The 19,884-nt window shown below is 47.2% G+C and overlaps 1 protein-coding gene across 1 annotated transcript in view; it reads left to right on the top strand.

Moving 5' to 3' along the window:
- LOC144129231 (uncharacterized) overlaps window positions 1-19,884 on the top strand; it is a 278,887-nt gene that overhangs the window by 170,742 nt on the left and 88,261 nt on the right. The window contains exon 4 of the mRNA XM_077663230.1: window positions 14,385-14,476. The gene's annotated coding sequence lies outside the window, so the exon portion shown is untranslated. The remainder of the gene's footprint in view (window positions 1-14,384; window positions 14,477-19,884) is intronic.

Here is a 19,884-nt window from a genome sequence, read left to right as displayed (position 1 = left end):
CGTCATTACGGCGGCTTAAAGAGATCCGGCCCAAAGTTGATGATGATGCCCTCCTGTGTCGATGTTATCGTAGTCCGCTTCCTGCAGTTAAGTATGATTCCGGAAATGATGTGCGCGAGACAAACGCCGCATAACGTTCGCATTATTTCGCGTATACTGGGCGTCAGCGGGTGCATACGTAGAGGCAGCATTTTTCTCGATGCCTGTATATTTTTTTCTTTCGTTATTTTTGGCTCGCGCAACGTAATTTCCTGCTCATCACTTCTGAGTAAGGCGTGCTTCCAGTGCTCATAAATTTGCATTATAAATTTATCCACCATCGCTGCAAGACAGCGCAGTGCGTCTGTACGGAATTTCTGGGTAGCGAAATTGCGCCTGTCTTGAAGATTTACGGGCTAGTTATCCGGAAGATAAAGCCACACCGTTTTCCTCTTCATAAAAAAAAGGCGATTTTGTTGATCGACCCAAGAAGCAGTTATTCTCATGACGCTGGTGTTAGCGAGGTTAGTTGAGACTTGAGAAGGCACTTGAGAAGGAGCTAAACATGCTCAAAGCTTTTTTTTCTGCTGAATAAAAACTTGAGACATCCACAACGTATACTTAGTTTACGTAAAAATCTCCACTAGAAGGAGATTTTTCTACACAGTCACTCACATCTACAAGAAAAAAAAGTTTATTAGCATGCCGTGAACGAATATTTCCCAAGCCTTATGAAGGCAATCTCTTTATTATTTGAACTCATTTTCTAACTATACTTCTCCCTTAATCATAAGCAAATTTGGTTGGTACCTGTATGTTTCTCGAGGTAGTAAACTAAAAAAAAGGACGTTGACATCCTGAAACAATACCACGAGCTAATATTGTGAACGAGAGCTTCATCAGCGGAAAAACGTAATCCAAGTCAAAAATTAAAGGGGGTGCAAAATGTGGCCAGCATATTTAACCACAGCGTGCGGTGAAATCCGCAAATGGGCTTTTAATGCAGTGACTCTCCCTATACCCTTCCTTTTTTTTCTTTTTTATTTCGAGGTAATCAGTAATCTCCGCGGTTCCCTTTCCTGAGGGCGTTATGTCTGCCGTGCAGGTTATGAGTTTGCCGCACACATCTCCTTACTTGGCATCCTTCATTATCAACTCCTCTTTTCTCCTTCCCCTTTAAATACCCTCTTCCCTTTCACCCAGTTTATGCTAGCCAACCGGAAATTCTCATCGTTAACGTCCCCGTCTATCCCCCCCCCCCCCCCCCCCCGTGCCTCCTCACTCTTTCCTCATATATGCTCGCGACACCCACCCTGCACAGGTTAAACTAAGGGGATTCGGGTGGCATACCTTTAATTTCGCCTCGTGTCTAAAAATGTCTGCTTCCTGCATTAAGTCACCGTCATCCCCCCGACATATTCATACCAGAAACGCGGTAGCAGCACACGGATCACGTTCATTAGAAATCGCTGCTCACAGCCGTCCTCGAATCGTGCATACGTTCCGCTGATCTTGTGAGGCACGGGAGCTAATCGTATTTTTTTCTTTTTCCCGTTCGGAGCGCTAACCTTTAGACACGCGCATGCTGATTACAACAATCTTTCTCCGCTCAGCGTTCAAAATCCGCTTTAGGCCCGGAGCGTCTAATCGCTCGCTCTTTCGCATTCGGGCGGCGGTCGCGGCGACGTTTTTGATTGCCGAAACTCTCTGGGAACGCTTTGCCGAAGGAAAGGCTTAACTCTTTTAAGGCTTAACGCTTTGCTGTGCACTGTCGCACCAGCGCTCCACACTCCGCGGTCTGCCTCGAAACTCTTTCAGGCGAGATCAAAGCGCTGCTCTTGCATTCGCCGGGTAAAAAAAAAAAAACCGAATCGGATGTGAGCATTGACGCGCGAGAGTAAATAGGAAATGAAGGGAGTAAAAGGAGAAGCCTATCCCGAATGGCAAAGCCGGAGTTATTGCGTTCAAACGTGCTTGCCTCCTCAAGACTGGGAAAACACCGGGAAAGACTCGGGACGAGAATTCGGGGAGACGGGCCGTGTCGCGGGCTTCGGGACTGGTTTCTCCTGTTCCTTCAAGGAGCGGGAAAAGGGGGCGGAAAAGCGCGCGAAAAGAGCCGGGGTCTTGGGCTTATCGCGGAGGAGACGCGAATCCCGTGCTGACTCAGCTGGCACGCACACGTATACACACATACACACGCCCTCGCGGCGTCTTCAATGAGTCGAGCAAATCCCTGGTAAAACACACGACGCGCAGCGTGAGACGAAGCTGGGTGGAGTGCATCGCAGCCTGGGATTTGCTTGGCAAGGAGCTGCGTCTTCGTACGCCGCGTCAGTGCCTTGCGGAACACATCCTCTCACGCCTTGCTTTTGCGCGGTGCTATTTGGAACTTTCTGCGTTTGCTACTTTCTCACTTATTTTTATTTGTATTCATTTTTCAAGCAGGGGCTTCCTGCTCGCGTGTTCTGTACCAAGCGGCACTTGAGCTGGCTGTGCTATGTATTCATGGAATGTGCTCACCAATTTCAAATTACAAAACTATACTAGTGTAGCAGTGTAGATCAGATACCATTACCCTGGTGGACCTTATATAGCGGCGAATTAGGGCCCGGTGTAGAGCCATGTATAGGGCCATATATGGGGTCACGTATAGAGCCAAGTATAAGCCATGGCATAGAGCCGGATATATGTCCAGGTATAAAGCCCGGTGTAGATGCGGATATGGGGCCAGGTACAGGGCCAGGTATAGGGCCAGATAGGGTCAGGTATAGGGCCGAGTATAGAGACGGGAATAGGGTCTGATATTCGGCTGGATATAGAGCGGCGTGGCCTAATCTTTACTGCAGGCTGATAGCAAATTGCAGGCGCTGCAGGCTGACCTAATGCACAGAATGATAGTTCAATACTCTGTCGTGATTTACTGTTAAGCGAAATCTGCGAAACGTCGGAGATGAAATTAGGGTCAGAGCACATCAAATACTGCTTTCGCTCTCTTGTCTCGTTCAGATGTGTTGTCTAGTACTTCTTCGCTAGTGTGGCGATAAGGTTCCGGGTACTGATATTCCCCTAGCTATTATTCGGCACTGCAAACCCCGTTACCAAACTCGATCGGACTTCGTGGAACTCGGTGGCATTATGCCCGTGAAAATACGGTACTTGCAGGGAAGACGTTCCTGGTGGCTCCCGTCTGCATCAAAAAGACGGGAAACAACGAAATACGAATGTTCCTGTCGAGGCTTCTGTTCAGTGTCGTTGCTGTTCGCCTTGTTTCCGTTTGCTTGGTCCAGGGGAATTTCGTTTCTTGTGGCCACCAAGATCAAATGAGTTCTGTTCTCTCTCAAAATGAGCAGGTAACCGCAATGAGAAACCGGTCTAGACTGTGCGGTCTGCTTTATTTCCTACTTTTATTTCTGTTCGTCACTCTCATTCTTTGCTTCTTCCCTTTCAGCTTCCGAGTTCCTTCGTCTGGAAGTTTCTGCAGTTGCTTCCACTCCCACACATGTTCTGTTCAGTAGCTTTCGCTTTTCTCTGTATTTTACTTTAAAGCTTTCATAAAAGCTAGTGCTTTCACCTGATTGTCGTCCCTCTTGCCTTCCCGGGCTGGAACTGCATACGCCGGTGCGCGAAGCAACCCGTACTCTGCTTCGTTTTTTCCTCGCCGTCTTTGACAAGTTCAAGAAATTCTTTCAACTGTTATTGCTCGCTTTTGTCTTTTCATGACATGATCCTTCTTTCTTTCTTTCTCTTCTGTTTTTTTTTTACATTTTTTTTATAATAGCACGACTCGCTGGGCTGCTTCTTTTCTCCCCCTTCCGCTGCGCAATCAATCGATTCACCTTCCTTTCGATCGCCTAATCCCTTCCTTCTTCAAAATCAATACGTTCCTCGGCTGCGCTCTCGCGGAAGGATGGCCACCGCCTCACCTGAGATGGTGTTTGGACTTCGCATTTAGGGGTGCGGCCCAAGCAGCGCTAGCGTGGAGATTTGCTTCTTTTCTGTCGCTCCTTGCCTGTTCACTGTCCATGGCCATCAGCTGGGCTCCCTGTGCAGACTCCCATCACTTCTTTTTATCTTATTTTTTCTTTGCTCGCTTTTTAAAGTTTGCTAGGCCTTCCCCAAATGCACACAAAATATAAAAAGGGCAGACAGCAGACGCATCTTTGTGAACACCTTCTGAGAGATTGTGCGCAGCGTTCTGAAAGCTGCAGCTCCAGTCCTCGTCCACTCGAAAAGCGGAATAGTATTAGCGACCGTCATATTACTCCGCCGGCATCGGGCTTGCCTTACGTCGAGTCGTCCGCATGTTTGCTGTTCAGGAATGAGGCTTTTCTGAAACGTCCTGCTGCATGAAACCTTAACGGTGTTACCTGCTTAGCAACTGTGCAATGTGAGTTGCTGCTTCCGAGGCTGTCATACCGCGGTAAAGTCTTTTTCACTCCCTCGGCTTTAGTGGATTCCGCGTGCTGCACACAACTGGGGTGCCACGAACAGCGAACCGATTACGTAAGATTGCCGGTTACTCCACGGTTGTAGTTGTGGAGGCCTGGCTTCTTTCCTAGTCCGCCACTCCTTGTGTTTTCTTATTTCGTGCCGCGGACAACCCGGAGATGAGTAAAACGAAACACTTCCAATTCCCATAGGAAAACAAAGCGAACGCTAAGGTTAAGCGCGTAAGCTAAACTTCCAATTCTATGCGAGGAAATTATTTGCTTTTGGCAGTGATTTATTTGTTTTTCTTTTCGGGGCTCCTAATCCAACCTCTCTGTTCGTGTTTCCAATACTTTAAAAAAAAAAAGCTATATATGCCTTTTTTTTTTTTTTTACACTGATACCGCGTTTTTCTCCAGAACCGAAGCCTTCTAAATGCGCACTTCAAACGTTGGTGCCTTTCGCCTGCTTTAGAAAGCTCAAACGCGCTGTAATATTGGCATTACTTCAACGAGGAATGCAGCATTAGCGCAATGAAGCCACCTTTCACTTTTTGGACTGTTTTTTGAGTTATAACTCGGTGTGAATTTTTTATATCACGCGTGTCTTGTGCACACAGATAATCAGTACGGGCTTACCGCCTAATTGTCTGCCCACGCCCCTTTAATCTTTAATTCGCTTGCGAGCACCGAAGAAGACCAATGCTCAACATAAAAGCTCTCAATACAATGAAGATAACTATTGTTTTACGTAAGAACAATACCGAGTTAAAACAAATGAAAGAAAACCAAAATATGAACGGCAGGCAATTTAAATCGTAGATATGTTTTCACTTTTCTAGCGTTGATAGTTCAAAAGAATAGCAATTTTTATCTTCTGGGAAGCAGTTGACTTTCATTCTTTGGCCTTTGCACCTTACGGCCGAGAACCCGCCCAGTTTGAATTATTATTTTTCAGTAAGGAATAAGGTGATCGACAGAAAACGGTAACATAGATAATATAATTGGTTTTGGGGAAAAGTAAATGGCGCAATATCTGTCTCATATCTCGTTGGACACCTGAACCGCGGCGTAAGGGAAGGGATAAAGGATTGAGTGAGAGAAGAAAGGAAGAAAGAGGCCTTAGTCGAGGGCTCCGGAATAATTTCGACCACCTGGGGATCTTTAACGTGCACTGACATCGCACAGCACACGGGCGCCTTAGCGTTTTGCCTCCATAAACACGCAGCCGCCGCGGTCGGGTTCGAACCCGGGAAAAAACACTCAGTAGCCGAGCGCCCTATACTGAGCCACCACGGCGGGTCGGTAACATCCGCGCTTTCCGCGATGTGCGATGAAATTTCCAGTTGCTCAGAAATGCTCGCCAAGCGTACCAATGTATCCTTTAATGGCTTAATGACTTTGTCGCTTGCACTTGTTTAACTGACATCTATGATTACTTCTCCCCTCTTTTCCTTCTTTACGCCTGATTTTCCCTTCCCCACCTGCGGGATAACCAAATGAAACCGTATTCTGGTTGATCTGTAGTCTGCCTCTGAGCAGCACAGTCGGGCCTTTGCCATGCCTCTGAAGCTACCCAGATCCTCACGAATGAGGGCAAGACTCCTCTTCATCATTCAGAGACTTCGAGCTGCCTGTGTGTCGTAAATACCCAAATACGGGACTCAGTAGTAGACCGCCTGACCTGGATACTTTTGGCCAACTCCACACGTACCAAAGCCAACTATGCACCCATTTGTCGCCTCATTAACAATTGCTTGTCTACTACTGCAAATACACTCGCTGCGACTCCAGGTGTAGAATTTCGCGGCATCCAAGAGGGAGAGGAGCGCGAGGCATCGCTCAGTGTTCGCTCTTCGATCGGCCACGGCGTAGTAGATCTGCGCATCTGCACTTACACTCAGCAGACTGGCTCAACCCTACTTATACTTGGCAGACGCAATTGTACTTACATTCTGCGGGACGACCACTTTTATATTTTGCTGATGTCATAAATTCTTGCGAATTTTCGGTCAAGGATTCCATTTACGCCGTATTTCATTCCCTCTCGCATTAGAATGCATACTTATCAAAGAGCTGCCTCCGAGAAACGTTGTTGCGTGGCGGTGATAATGCGCTCGCCAAGCACACTCTTCTTATTCTTTATTCATTTATTTTTATATGCGGTACATTTCTGAGATGCACTCACAGCCTTGCGCTCACTTCGATTCTCCCTCCGGCGGCGGGAAAATGCGTTAGCGCGAGTGTGCATCCAAGCCTCCTGCGTTAAGCCAAAAGTATATGGTCTTCTGTAGAGAACGCAAGCTGCGCGCAGCGTCGAAAACTCGCGTCCTCACCTCTCCTTTCGGTCGCCCACTTCAGGCCAGAAATCGTTTTCCGATAGTGCGTGCGTCGGCCAGAAACGTCGAAATAAGGTGTGCGCGCCCCCTGAGCGTAGTCGGAGGAGGGAGGAAGACACGGCCATATGGGACAGCGCTCGTGGAAGTGGGTTGGTTGTGAAGAGACGGGAAACGGGGGGAGAGGGAAAGAGAGAAGTGGCGGAGAAGGAACGTTGTTCGTAGCGAGAACTCGAGTCGTCGTTTCGCGCGCCGCTCTTCTTGCCTTGACGCAACCCGAGGCGTTGTTGAAGTGTGAGCGTCATTCCGTGTGCTTCACTTGCTACGGCAAACAAGAGAATTTTATTGAAGAACGGCGCAAGCCGTTCCGTGTTCAGTTCCTGATTCTTTATAGCTGTGCTTTTTTTTCGCAGTGCTTTTTTCTTGTCATTCATCTCGTTTCTTTCAATTTACTTCCCGTGCTTCACCAGGTGCTCCTCCCTTGGTGTGCAGGGAAAGGCGGCCGTGTCTTTGTTTCTGCCAGTGTGTCTTGTTTAAAATTGTGCTCGTTTTTGTCCCGCTGTTCGTTTGGTTGCGAGAGGAAAGGAAACAATATGCCGGGGGCGTGGCCGTTTGTCTGGAATCGCTCGAGCTTAGAGCGTATATATATATATATATATACTCGCGCTGGCGACGGTACGAATGTGCCAATTCCCAGGCGCGAATATTTATTTATATATATATATATATATATATATATATATATATAATATATATATATATATATATATATATATATATATATATATATATACTCGCGCTGGCGACGGTACGAATGTGCCAATTCCCAGGCGCGAATATTTATATATATATATATATATATATATATATATATATATATATATATATATATATATATATATATATATATATATATATATATATATATATATATATATATATATATATATATATATATATATATATATATATATATATAAATATTCGCGCCTGGGAATTGGCACATTCGTACCGTCGTCAGCGCCAGTATTCACGCGTTTGTGGTAATCTAGGAACGGAAGAGAGGAAGAACAAGAAATTGACTTCGATTGCTTCCCAATTGTGCAGCTTTGGCCCTGTACATGGAAGTATAAAAACGCACGCTAACAAGTTTTAATTGTTACACTTCAAGAAACACGGCGCTACAAACCACACGAGACAAGACAGGACGGCGGTGCAGGCGCCTGTCTTGTCTCGTGTGGTTTGTAGTGCCTTGTTTTTTAAGTGTTACATGCATATCCAACTAGCTCAGCAACAAACGTTATTGAAGGTTTCGTCGACATATGTTAACGTAGCACGTGAAGTACGAGCAAGTAGCAACGTAAGTATTGGGCGCTGTACGCGTTTTCACATGAACAGAGGTGGGAAACCTCATGAGGTTTCGACCTCATGAGGTCGACTTCAACCTCAAAATGACCTTAACCTCACGTCGTGAGGTGAGGTTGAGCTGAGGTCGGCGACGGCTCGAAATTTTGTGAGTGAGGTCAGCAAATCAGACGTCAACCTCACGCGTGAGTTTGAGGTTGAGTGAGGTCATCATTCAGTGAGGTCGAAATTTTGAGCTCGAGACTTTTTCAGTTGTCACGCTTTACTCCGACGAGCCCCGCTTCCGAAGCGGAGTTGCAGCGCATCACCGCAGTGTTCATGCAATAACGCTTGGTGTTCGGTTTCCCGTGTTTGGACAACCGGATGCCACAGTCCCCTCTTAGCTTCCGGTGCTGCGCAGTAATGTCCGTTCAGTCCGAGCCTACAGGAAGGCGCACCCCTCTGGTCTTCCCGGAAGGAGTGTTACTGTCAAAGCACGCCACTCTCCCTCCCCCTTGCCCCGCTGGCGTAGCACCCAGCTGCCTGCCGGTCGGCTCAAACTCCCGGGAGCGTGCAAAGCACATAACTCACGTTGACCCACGGTAGCTTTGTTTGATGCCGCAAACAAATAAGTCCAGTCCAACAAGCACGCAATAAATTCGTCGCATCGCGGATGGCCTCAAGCAAGACTGCTTCGTGTTCATGCTCGTTGTTGGCGCTGACGTCATGGCTCTTACCTTGCAGTCGAATAAAGGGGATCCTGCTGTACATTACAACCTGACTTGACAGAAATTGGATTAGTCGGCATAGGCGAGATAATGTGATTCAGGTGGTTCCTAACAAGGACACCAGCTGATTCGATGAAAAGAGAACGAAGCCAGAAAAAAAACCTGTATAGCACCGTCGAAGCTTTTGATTGGTGTCTTCACCTTTCGAATCTCACACTACTTCTGTATATTCCCGTTCCGTAATGCAAGCAGATGCAAATATAATTTCACTTCTTTATCCTTCCGAATAACCTTTCTTTTGGTCTCCGGTTCCTTGTTCCTTCTCGGAAACTCACATATTATGCTGAAATACCGCAGCACGGGGCGAACGTACCAGCATAGCGGTGTTACAGCGGTAACATATGCAAGACTATAATGATTGTATGGTGATGTGGTAGCTGATTCCTTTTCCTTCTTTTAATGAAGATGTGGGATTAGAACTAATTACATGCTCGCGCTGTGCTGCTGAGTCGCTTTTTCAAACCTTCTAATATGACGTTTAATAGGGCACACTGTTGTTCGCTTCTGTTTTTTGTGTGCGATTTTTGTATGTATGTTTCTAATCATTCTCTGTTTTTTTTTCTTTTCTCGTATGGGATCAGTTAGGTTGGCGGCCTGCCTCGCAGACGACCAGGCACTACACGTTATCTTTTCTTAAAATGTTTTTCTGAGACCCATCTTTCGCCTTAAACGGCTTCGCAGAATTCTCGCGCGGTGCTCGTGGGTAAAAAACGTCGAGGATGCTGGCGTACCATAGATTAGTTCAGTTTTGAAGGAAAACAAGTGATTGACTAAAAAGTAGCTTGTCTCAGACTGGTAGACGAAATGGTACCCAGAATTCTGTTAAGGTGTATGAGTACTCAGGCGACTTTTTTTCTCCGAGGTGGGAAGGGGGGGGGGGGGGGCGGCTCGGAAAAATATTTCGCTGCGGGAAAATTTGAGCGGAGAGCCATGGTGCTCTTGATAGAGAGAGCTGTTCCCGCTTCCCACTCTAGGCCAGTTGTTTTGACCCGTGTGATTTTAATAGCTGGCACACTGTTCGAAGACGTAATCTAGCTCTATCTTTCAAAATGCCGCGGGTTCTCCGAGTCATCAGAGAATTCTCAAGATTTCGAAACCATTACCATCGCCATCTGGAGGGATGTGGCAAAAGCGGGGGAGGGTCTTGACCTCTCAGGAACATCAACATCATCATCCTTAATTATTAGGTGCAAGTATTCGTATTTTGCCGCACAATAATATCAATACTTCGGTTGCTGGGTAATTTACTATATTTAATCAATATTCTGGCAACTTTTAATTTGGTAGCGCTATATCAGACTTCCCCGGGCTCATAAGGATACATTGTTAGCATCATCATAATCGCCATCATCTCGAGAGTCAAAGGCTTGTGTCATGATCTTTGCAGTATGTCATACATGAGAACTGGTGCGTTTACCTGCTGGATAATCCGAATATCATTAATGTGGAGCGGGTTGTGGGCGCGCTTTTTAATGCGTCATGCGCGCATGTGTAGTAATATGGGATCCATATGGATCTTGAAAGGGTGGTGGAAGGGGGTGAATGGGGGCCTTGTATGACGAGAAATTGTCGTTGTCACGCGAGTGGGATGTCATATTACAGCGTCGTCACGTGACTAGGTTTGATGGCACATTACATCGCTGTCACGTCACCTGGTATGACGTCACACTCACATGATGCCATCACTAATTATACTAGTCAGTCTTAGCGTTACCTAACTATATTAATTAGCATTAAATAATTATGTGACGTCAACATCGTCGCGTGACTCGTCGGGACGTGACGTCGCATGGCGCCGTTTCTTGCGGGCACTTTTTTGCGAATATTAACTTGAAAGTGAGCCATCTAATGCTTTCGGATTAATAAAAGAAGCCGCTCACTTCTACACAGATATAAATACAACGTGCTACTGTTTGTGTACCACAGTCGCAGCTTGTTAAGTGTTTTCGAAGGCAACATACAGAGCACTGAAAATAGCATTCTCGCAATGCCGGATAGAGCTAGAAAATCGAGATATTCTGATATGCGTCTGCATAACCGTCACAATGTAAAGAGCATTGACGACCAGTTTCTTTATATTCGGTAACTATTCTCAAGCCTGAAAAGAGTATCGTGAATAGCTCACCTCTCCTCCCAATTTCTGGTAGATGGTGTAGAAGGGCTGTGTTTGTCAATAGCCGGTTCGTGCGTGAATGAGCGAGAGGCTTCGAATACGAACAAATATACACGAAGCAGGTTGCCAAATATTGACACATATAAAGTACTCACCGACGTACTAGTGGTAACCGCGTATGGGACACCCCTGCCTGCAGGCCATATACTCTCTGAGGGTTCATCCCAGATTATAAGCTTCTCCTATTGCGTGCGTATCAATGTCTGTACTCACCTTATTAAACAATACCATCATCATTTTGGCTTTGCTGTCTCACAGGATTCTCAGAATTGTTTTTAACTGAAAAACTTCTTAATCGCTTTTTTGTTTTTTGTTTGTCTTCTGAGGTCGAGCAGCGGACCTCAACCTCACAGTTTGAGGTTGAGGTGAGGTTGTGTGAGGTCAGCAGTGGCCTCAGGAAAAGTGAAGTGAGGGCGTGTAAGGAGACCTCAACATCGACTGATGAGGTTGAGGTTGAGTGAGCTCGGCAAATTCTATTTGAGGTTGAGGTGAAGTCCCGATTTTTGAGGTCAAATCCCACCTCTGCACATGAACACTTTGATATACTGCCATTCTTTTGCAACTTGATGTGCGGCGAAGGACATAGATAGTACAGAGGCGATCACACTTGTCTAGAGCGCTTGAGTGGCGTGCTGTGGAGCAAATTAAATTAAATCTTATCGCAGCTGCTTTACTGGGGATAACGCACTGGTGCTTGCGCGGTTCACATGTCTGTTGGGCTGCTCTCCAACGCAATTATTATCAGTGAAAGTAAATACCTACTTCAGAATTTCGCTTTATTTCCACTGGGTTGCACCGCAGGAGTGCTCCAGACAAGTGTGATCGACTCTGTACACCCGGGATGGAGTTGAAGACGTCAAGACATTTTCATTTGTGCCTTGCAGTAGTTATCCGACTTTCGGGGTGCGTAGACTATGGCTGTATTGTGCCTGTACTCTGTAGTCCTAGATTATGAATAGCCTTAACCTTTGTCTGTGTGCTTCTTCCCAATGCTAGAGGCAGAATTGCGCGCCTTTTCGCCGAGTTCTTTTGCTCCGTAGTTAACAAGCGAAAAGACGCAGAACTGTGTGTCTTGAAGAGGCTTGACAAAGCAGATACCACACTTTTATAGACCATATTCATTGCCTGTAGCTGTTGGTGTGGTATAAACGCTTTTGAGTTCCTTTTTAGGGCCAGCTAAGTACCTGAATATTAGCCTGTGACGAGTAATGGAGATTTTATATTCTTTTCTCCCTGTCATCACTCAGTTCTCATTAGCCCCCGGCGATTACAGGCTTTAAACTGAAAGCTATAGACAAGGCACGCAAGTGCACTTTTCAGAGAGGCGTCCACTCAACACTATGAAATACTTGACGCTTCATTGTCGTGCTCTCAGCTACTAATTACTGTAGCGCCAGTAATTTTTTACTAATTACTGTAGCGCCAGTAGTAGCCAGTATTTTTTTTAGGGGGGGGGGGGGGCACGGTAGTTTCTTGCACCCTGGGGGGGGAGGGGGGGGGGGGGGGTCTTCCTGGCATTACATGCCCGAGAAGGGCACTGCTGAAGGAACTGAGTGGGTAGAAGAGAGGGCTCGGGCCGCCTTCGGACCCCCCCCCCCCCCCCCCCCCCCCCCTTTCCCCGGATACGCGCCTGCTGCAGCGCCTTCCTTCCGACTGTTTCAAAAAAGTCGTCAGGGTGCTACGTTTGTATGGCAAATAGCACGATTTCAGTTTTTTCTTTACCACACAAAGAAAACCAGCTGGCCCATGCGTTGTGTAGGCAACGAGTATTCATTGCTATTATTTCGGTCGTCTTGCTTCCTTATTGCGTCGTCGCACATTTCTAATCTGGCAGTTTCATGGCCTGTCTGATGAGTGATGCGCGCAACTGCTGTCATCGCTTGTAATATCGGCAACAAAAGTTCTCAGGATACGAGTGTGCGGGAAGAAATTTGTTTCGAAGCAATCACTCAAGCCTGAAATGCCTAAATGCGCGTGAGAACGAGCTTGCTCCATTAGCTGGTAACATGACTAAGCAAGCTTTCGTAGCCGATATTACGTTCTTTTAAACTTTCATATGAAGCCTATACACGTGAAGTTCCTATCGTCATCTCCAGGGCTGTTTTAGTACTCTATTCTTACTTTCAATCGTGACGCTATTCGCCTCGCATTGCATAAAACTGGACTGTCCTTAGTCGCGCAGTACATACCCATCGCAAGGTCACTTTCCCAAGACCTCCTAGTTCTTTTTTTTTCTTTTCCGCGTCTCCTGTAGAAAAAAATTCCGGGCACACAGCAGATAAAGCGAAACAAAAGAAAGAAGAAACAAATGAATACAAGATCGCATCAGCTCGAGTCGCCTCCCTTTCGAGGGCAACAACCTTCGAACGAAGCCTTCACGGGGAACGCGACAAAAAGCCCGATTTAAGTCACCCACCTAGCATGCGGCTCCCAAGTAGTTGGCCGTCTTCTCCCTCCCTTGCAATGTCTTCGGCGCGACGCCAGCGCTATAGCGCACCGTTGTACGTACGGCCAACGGAGCGAAGCGAGCAAGCGCGAGAGTGAACTCGGAGTAGTGCGGTCGTTGCCTCTTTTACATTATTCCCTCACTGCGTTTTCTATTTGCCCTGCGAGTTCACCGGCAGCCTACAATGGTCTACGCGAGGGTCGTCTCGCAATCTTCTTTTATTCCTTTTTTCTCTTTTACACTCCACCAGCTCTCCCGTATAAACTCCTCTGCTGGCTTCTATTTGATGGCAGTGTAGTTCAGCAATGGAGATGCTGCAGCTTTAAAAGCTATTTCCCGGGTGCCCGCACATAAACAGGAAAAGAACTGCCCCGGCCGAAATTAACTTTTTTATTTCTTTCTTTCTTTTTCTTTCACTCCCTGAATTCTCGTTCTTTTAATCCCTTGAGGAACACTGTGCGGGCGCCCCTGCTACCTGTCCTCATTATTCTTATCAAGGTTGTGTCGCGTGTGTATTCGATTTGCCCGTTCTATCTCAACTGAAAAGGCACAGAGGAGGCCGCCTGAGAGTACGGAGGCTGGACTAAAGGCCATTCGCTGTCGCTAACTCCGGAGAAAAAAAACAACAAAAAACAACAGTAGCACAAGTCATTAAAGGAGGCATGCGGTGTAATTGTGGCCGCGTGTTATAAAATGGTGCAAAACAAACAAACAAACAAACAAACAATAAAACGAACGAACAAACAAACACGAAAATCTACCTTTTTGGGTTTCCTTTTTCTGCTGCGTATACATGCTTGCTACTGGTCAAACATATGAGCAGTGCTATGTGTTCTACAAATCATTCTGAAATATTTTTTTTCTGCTGTGTTTTCTTTCATGACGTCACAGACGCGGAGGATCTGGACCAGCATTTTGCGGGGAACCGATGCCGTGCACGAGAAAGGAGCACCTTTATATCAGTAGCGACATCCTCATAAAAGGTATGTATACAAGGCTATGCTTTTCCTTGTCCCGAGCAGTACTGGCTCGGGCCTACCCTGAAGGGGTCGTCGACCCCTACGCGAACGCCTTGCGGATGCCGTTTAAAACTTTCCACTTTACCCATAATGCTCCTCCCAACCAATACTGTGGAGATTTGAAACAAAGTTAGACTGGTTGGAAGCAGATGGCCGGAGGCTTATACCGTGAATTCAAGCTTGTTTTATTTTGATGCGAGTGGAGATGTTGGCATCCTGTTTTGGAGGCGGCAACCCCTTCTTGTATTAGCAATGGAAACACAGCACCCTGAAAAAAGAGAAAGCACAGCGCGCCTTGAATACAAGAGGAACAAAGTAAGTCCCGTTCAGATTTTCTACATAAAGTCTTCGAGTACAAAATATTTACACACAGAAGACAGACTTAACGACTTTGAAAATATGCTCAAAAAGTCATGTGCATGGAATTGCATCTACTACACGTATTACGCAGAAAAGATATTTAGCCATGCTTTGATATATTCATACTGTACGCATGGCCTTATTCGATATGCCATTAGTTGCGCTCGAGGGAATATAGTGCAATGATGTTAGAACATTAGAAGTTGCAATTTAATATAAACTTGTTCAGTTCTTTGAGGTGTCAAGAAGTAACGTGAGGAAGTTCAGATGTCTTAGCTATACAGACACAAAGGAGTTAAAATTCCGGACGCTCGCAAGGAAGAAAAAAAGATTCATAAGCGCCTACCTTCTCTCGATTCATAACGGCGATGTTTTAATAACGAAACACTGTATGGTTCATAAAGTTGGGGAGCTGACATCGGCGAATAACAATTGCGCATTTTGGCGTCCCTCTCTTCTATTTGGGTCACACTTGTTTGTTCGTTTGTCCCTCGACGACAAGAAACAAAACGACTGCCTCGAGAGTCATTCTTTTTTCGTCATGTCTCCACTGTGCCGCTCTCCAAAAAGCCACGTTTCGAGCGCCCGAGATTGCAGCCGCAGCCCGAAAGCGCTTTCTCTTTCCTCCGCTCTTCTTTCTCTCTGTGGCTCTCTCTCTCTTTCTATCTCTCTCTGTAGTACTATGGCGGCGTCCGCGAAAGAAAGGCCAGGGCTGCCTGCGTGCGAGCAGCGCGTCCGCCGACACGAGTGCTTGATTGTGTTGTCGCTGCATTGCTGGCTTCCGTTGGCCGTGCTCTGTTCCGAGCAGAGCGCGCTGGGGCAACTTATTCTGGCGACGGCAGGCCTTCCGACGAAAGCCTTGCGGGGGGTATAGTCGCGTCTTGCAAGACTGCGTTTTTTTTTCTCTTTCTTTCCTCTTCACTTCATTATATTTTTAAGTTTTCCGGTGGAGATGGCAGTGGCACAACACTCGTTGCCGGGAACAAGAAATATGGTTGCGATGAACCCGACGAACACGAAGCGTAAAAGCTCAAGGAGACGAATTTGAAAAAGAAAAAAAAAAGTAAAAGGAGAGTAGTGAAAGGCTACAATCGCGCCACGTTTTCTCTCGACTTCGACGCGATTCTCTTGTTTTTCTTGCGAGCCCCCTACAGAAACGTTGCAGGCCACACTGCCGAGACGCATGGCGCTCTCAATACTAAAAAAAAAAAAATATGAGAGAACTATAAAACAAGCAAATTCGAAAGATAACGCAAGAACGTGCTTTGAAAGTGGAGGGCACGTCTACGTAGCAGCCCGGTCTCTGCGACGTACTACTCGACGTTCGCTGAGGATGTCGCCGCGTAATTCGGTATCCTGCGACGCATGGCGGCGCTTCCTACGCGCGTGCGCTCCCGCCTCTCGTTGCGTATAGAACGCGGAAATGGCATCATCGCGCGACAGCGGCCGCATACGTCATTTCCGCTCGTTTACGTCAGGCGGCGCGGCTGGCGACGGCACAACAAGCGGGCCTAGCCGCAGGGCACTGAGGCATGCGTGGTGACTGTGGGAGGACCGTCGCGCAGAGAAGCTTGGTCTTGGTGTTCGGTTCGGTTCAAAGACCTCTCTTGAACTTCATCGTGCCCCGGAGCGAAGTTTTTTTTTTTTCGGTTTCGCGAAACTGTTTTGTGCACTCTTTCGTTGCGTATTCTCATTTATCTCTGTTTTTGCCGTCACATCACAACGCTCGTGTTATATTAATGATGCTCACGGCCCATTGCATTATTCACAAGAAATCCCGTTTCTCGAGCGGAAAACATTTAAGGCCCGGTTCTTCGAGTGGCTCATTTTAAATAATTCCCGTACGCTTAGCACGGAAGTAAGAGTTGTTCAGCTGGTCGGCGTCAAGAAACAGTTTTGTGCGCATAGAAAAAGAGTTTTGAGGGAGACACGTAAACCCAAACGAACTACGTGACAACCTCCAAAGTTTCACATATTGCGCAGCTTTTTACACAGCCTTCCATGCCTTAGCTTCGCGGCGTTTCAAGTCGAACTTTTTTTATACGATAGCATAAAAGAACCCCATTAGAAAAAAAAAAACCTGGTGGTGCCACACACTTGCCACCTACCAAGGTTGGTACGTGGAAGAGCCAGCTGCAACCTGCCACGGTTTAATTGGTTTTTTAATTGGTTTTTTGGGGAAAGGAAATGGCGCAGTATCTGTCTCATATATCTTTGGACACCTGAACCGCGCCGTAAGGGAAGGGATAAAGGAGGGAGTGAAAGAAGAAAGGAAGAATAGGTGCCGTAGTGGAGGGTCTCCGGTATAATTTCGACCACCTGGGGATCTTTAACGTGCACTGACATCGCACAGCACACGGGCGCCTTAGCGTTTTTCCTCCATAAAAACGCAGCCGCCGCGGTCGGGTTCGAACCCGGGAGCTCCGGATCAGTAGTCGAGTGCCCTAACCACTGAGCCACCGCGGAGGGGCTGCCACGGTTGGCAGGTGTAAAAATGGGGAGAATCCCCCCCCCCCCCCCCCCCCCCCCCCCCCCATTTGTAAGGGAGAAGAAAGAGAAAGCGGCGAGTGGCTACCACGGGAAAAACCCTGTCACCTGCTAAGGTTGGTACGGGGAGGAGCCAGGTGTCACCTGCCACCTGTCGCGGTTGACAGGTGAGAGAGTCCTGCATGGCAGTTCATAACGAGGTTTTTTTTTGCTATCGCATTATCGCAGCTAACGGTAACTAAATGTCATCCAAGCTTTTTTTTTGTCATTCCATGGACTCAGTTATGTTTCAGAAAGAGAAAAGTGGAATCAACTTAAATTTGCTGGCGCGCGATTCGTTTACGCCACCTGCTGGCCAATAAATTAGCTTCTGGGTTTTCAGTTATTGACACCAGAACGGTGTCGGTCTAAATGTTCGCCGCTTGTAGTCGGCATGCGTGCTTTGCAAAACGAGACGTATCATTTAGTCGAATTCTAAAATCGAAGTTTCAAAAACAGTATAGTTAATAAACTCTGGTGGCGAACAACACGGATCAGTTTTTCACCTGCCGCTGTAATACCACCCTGCAACGCGCTCTTGCCAGGCTGGTGCCTAAAAGTTTTACCCTGGATATTTCCTTCGGCTTACGCAGGCAATCTTATCGAGAGGCAGAGTAAAACCAGCAAATTAATATCAAGCACTGCTCCTTTGACCATAGGCTTCTGCGCTGGTTAAACTTTTTATGCTACATTTGTTTTCTGTAGTGTCATGTATCAGACATTCTCTCGCTGCTCAGAAATTTATTCCTTAACGCCTCTCGTGATAGTTACTTAACGTGAAATAATGTCGATGAGAACTTACCCGCACGGCATCAGCCTCTCGAAAGCGTGCTTCACCCACGAACTCCCTCTGCGATGAACACCGCCTCTTATTCGTGCGTTTAGTTTACATACTCTCTGGTGTATGCGTCCTTTCTTCAATCGCACCTGTGCCGAAGCACACTGGTCGTGTGAACATATGCGTCCCCATCTTTCCTCTGTGAATATGATCTCTCATAATAACCAACTTTTCGTTCCCTGTTTTGCCTTCTTGAAAAGGGAAAAGCAGGTCAGGGAATCGCGGATGTCGCAGTCCTCTCTCCTTTTCTGTTACATGCACTCGCTGAACAAAAGCTTCTATACTTTCTTCATTGTCCGTGGGATGACGCTCATATGTCATTGCGGTGTCACTTGAGCAAATTCCTGTCCCGCCTTCGACCTCACCCCACCACCCGATGGCGCAGCTCTGCTGCTGCTTCATCATTAGTTCGCGCGTTCGATGTCCGTGGTCATGGAAACGGAATGTATAGACTCTCATGTGCTAAGATTTCGGTGCATGTAAGAAAACACTCTGTCCCCCCTTTCCTTCCAGTTGGTCAAAATTAATCCGGAGCTCTTCACTCTACTGCGTGCCCCGAAACAGTGCACCTTTGATTTAGGCAATTATTTTTTGTTCAGCCTTTGCCCTCACGAGCACTAGTATCTCAGCACGTCAGCAGTCTTCTTCCTCGTCCAGCATGTCGAATGATTTCGATGACACGTATTCTTCCGTCAACTCCGAGCATTAACGGTTGTTTCCAACACAGTGAACACCACGTAATGCTTCGAGCGTTGTATCTTGAGCGAGTTGAGCGGCACACTGAGCTTGATCCCCGTGCGCATATTTATAGCTCTCTTCTGCAATTGTATCTAAATTTTCAATCCATGCCACCGCGGTGGCACAGTGGTTATGGCGCTCGGCTGCTGACCTGAAAGACGCCGGTTCGATCCCCGCCGCGGCGATCGAATTTCGATCGAGGCGAAGTTCTAGAGGCCCGTGCCAGTGCGATGCTAGTGCACGTTAAAAAACCCCAGTTGGTCGAAATTTCCGGAGCCCTTCACTACGGCGTCCCTGGCAGCCTGAGCAGCTTTGGGACGTTAAGCCCCACAAACGAAACCAAAGCAATTTTCAGTCCTCACGAACGAAGTCGTTTTCACCTTATTATGTAATGTGTTTCACATTCTAGATTTTGCTCATTCTCGCTACCGCATCCATATTTGCACATCGAATAAATCGCCGTCCATTCCTAGCACGCGTCTTCCCTTATCGCCTCCACCATGGCGGATCAGGGTCAGGGCCTAACCGACCGCCATTATCATAACCACCAACGGGCATATCATGTCCACTGGATGACGGATGCATCTCGGTGGCAAGGCCATCCGAATATAAAAGCGGGTTATCGCAGGTCCGAAAGAGAAAACGCGCAGATCAGGAGGCCTGCCTTCCTCCGCTTACGAGCCGGCAAAACAGAAAACAAGCACAAATCAGAAGAAGACTAGCACCGGAGCATGGCCGACGGTGCTGGGCCGAGCACGGCCCGATGTCCGAGCTAGAGATGGATGGCCGGGCGATGGCGCAGCTGAAAGAGGCGTCTCGGCGTCGGGGCGCCTCCCTACGTCTCCATCCTGCGGACCCATCTGTCTTGGCCTGCGTGGAGCCAAATTAGACGTGGCTCCGCCCACTCGTG

Source organism: Amblyomma americanum, chromosome 4 (assembly GCF_052857255.1).
Source record: "Amblyomma americanum isolate KBUSLIRL-KWMA chromosome 4, ASM5285725v1, whole genome shotgun sequence".
In the NCBI taxonomy this organism is placed as follows: domain Eukaryota; kingdom Metazoa; phylum Arthropoda; class Arachnida; order Ixodida; family Ixodidae; genus Amblyomma; species Amblyomma americanum.
The sequence above is the reverse complement of the archived record's forward strand: the minus strand, read 5'-3'. Positions and strand labels throughout refer to the sequence as shown.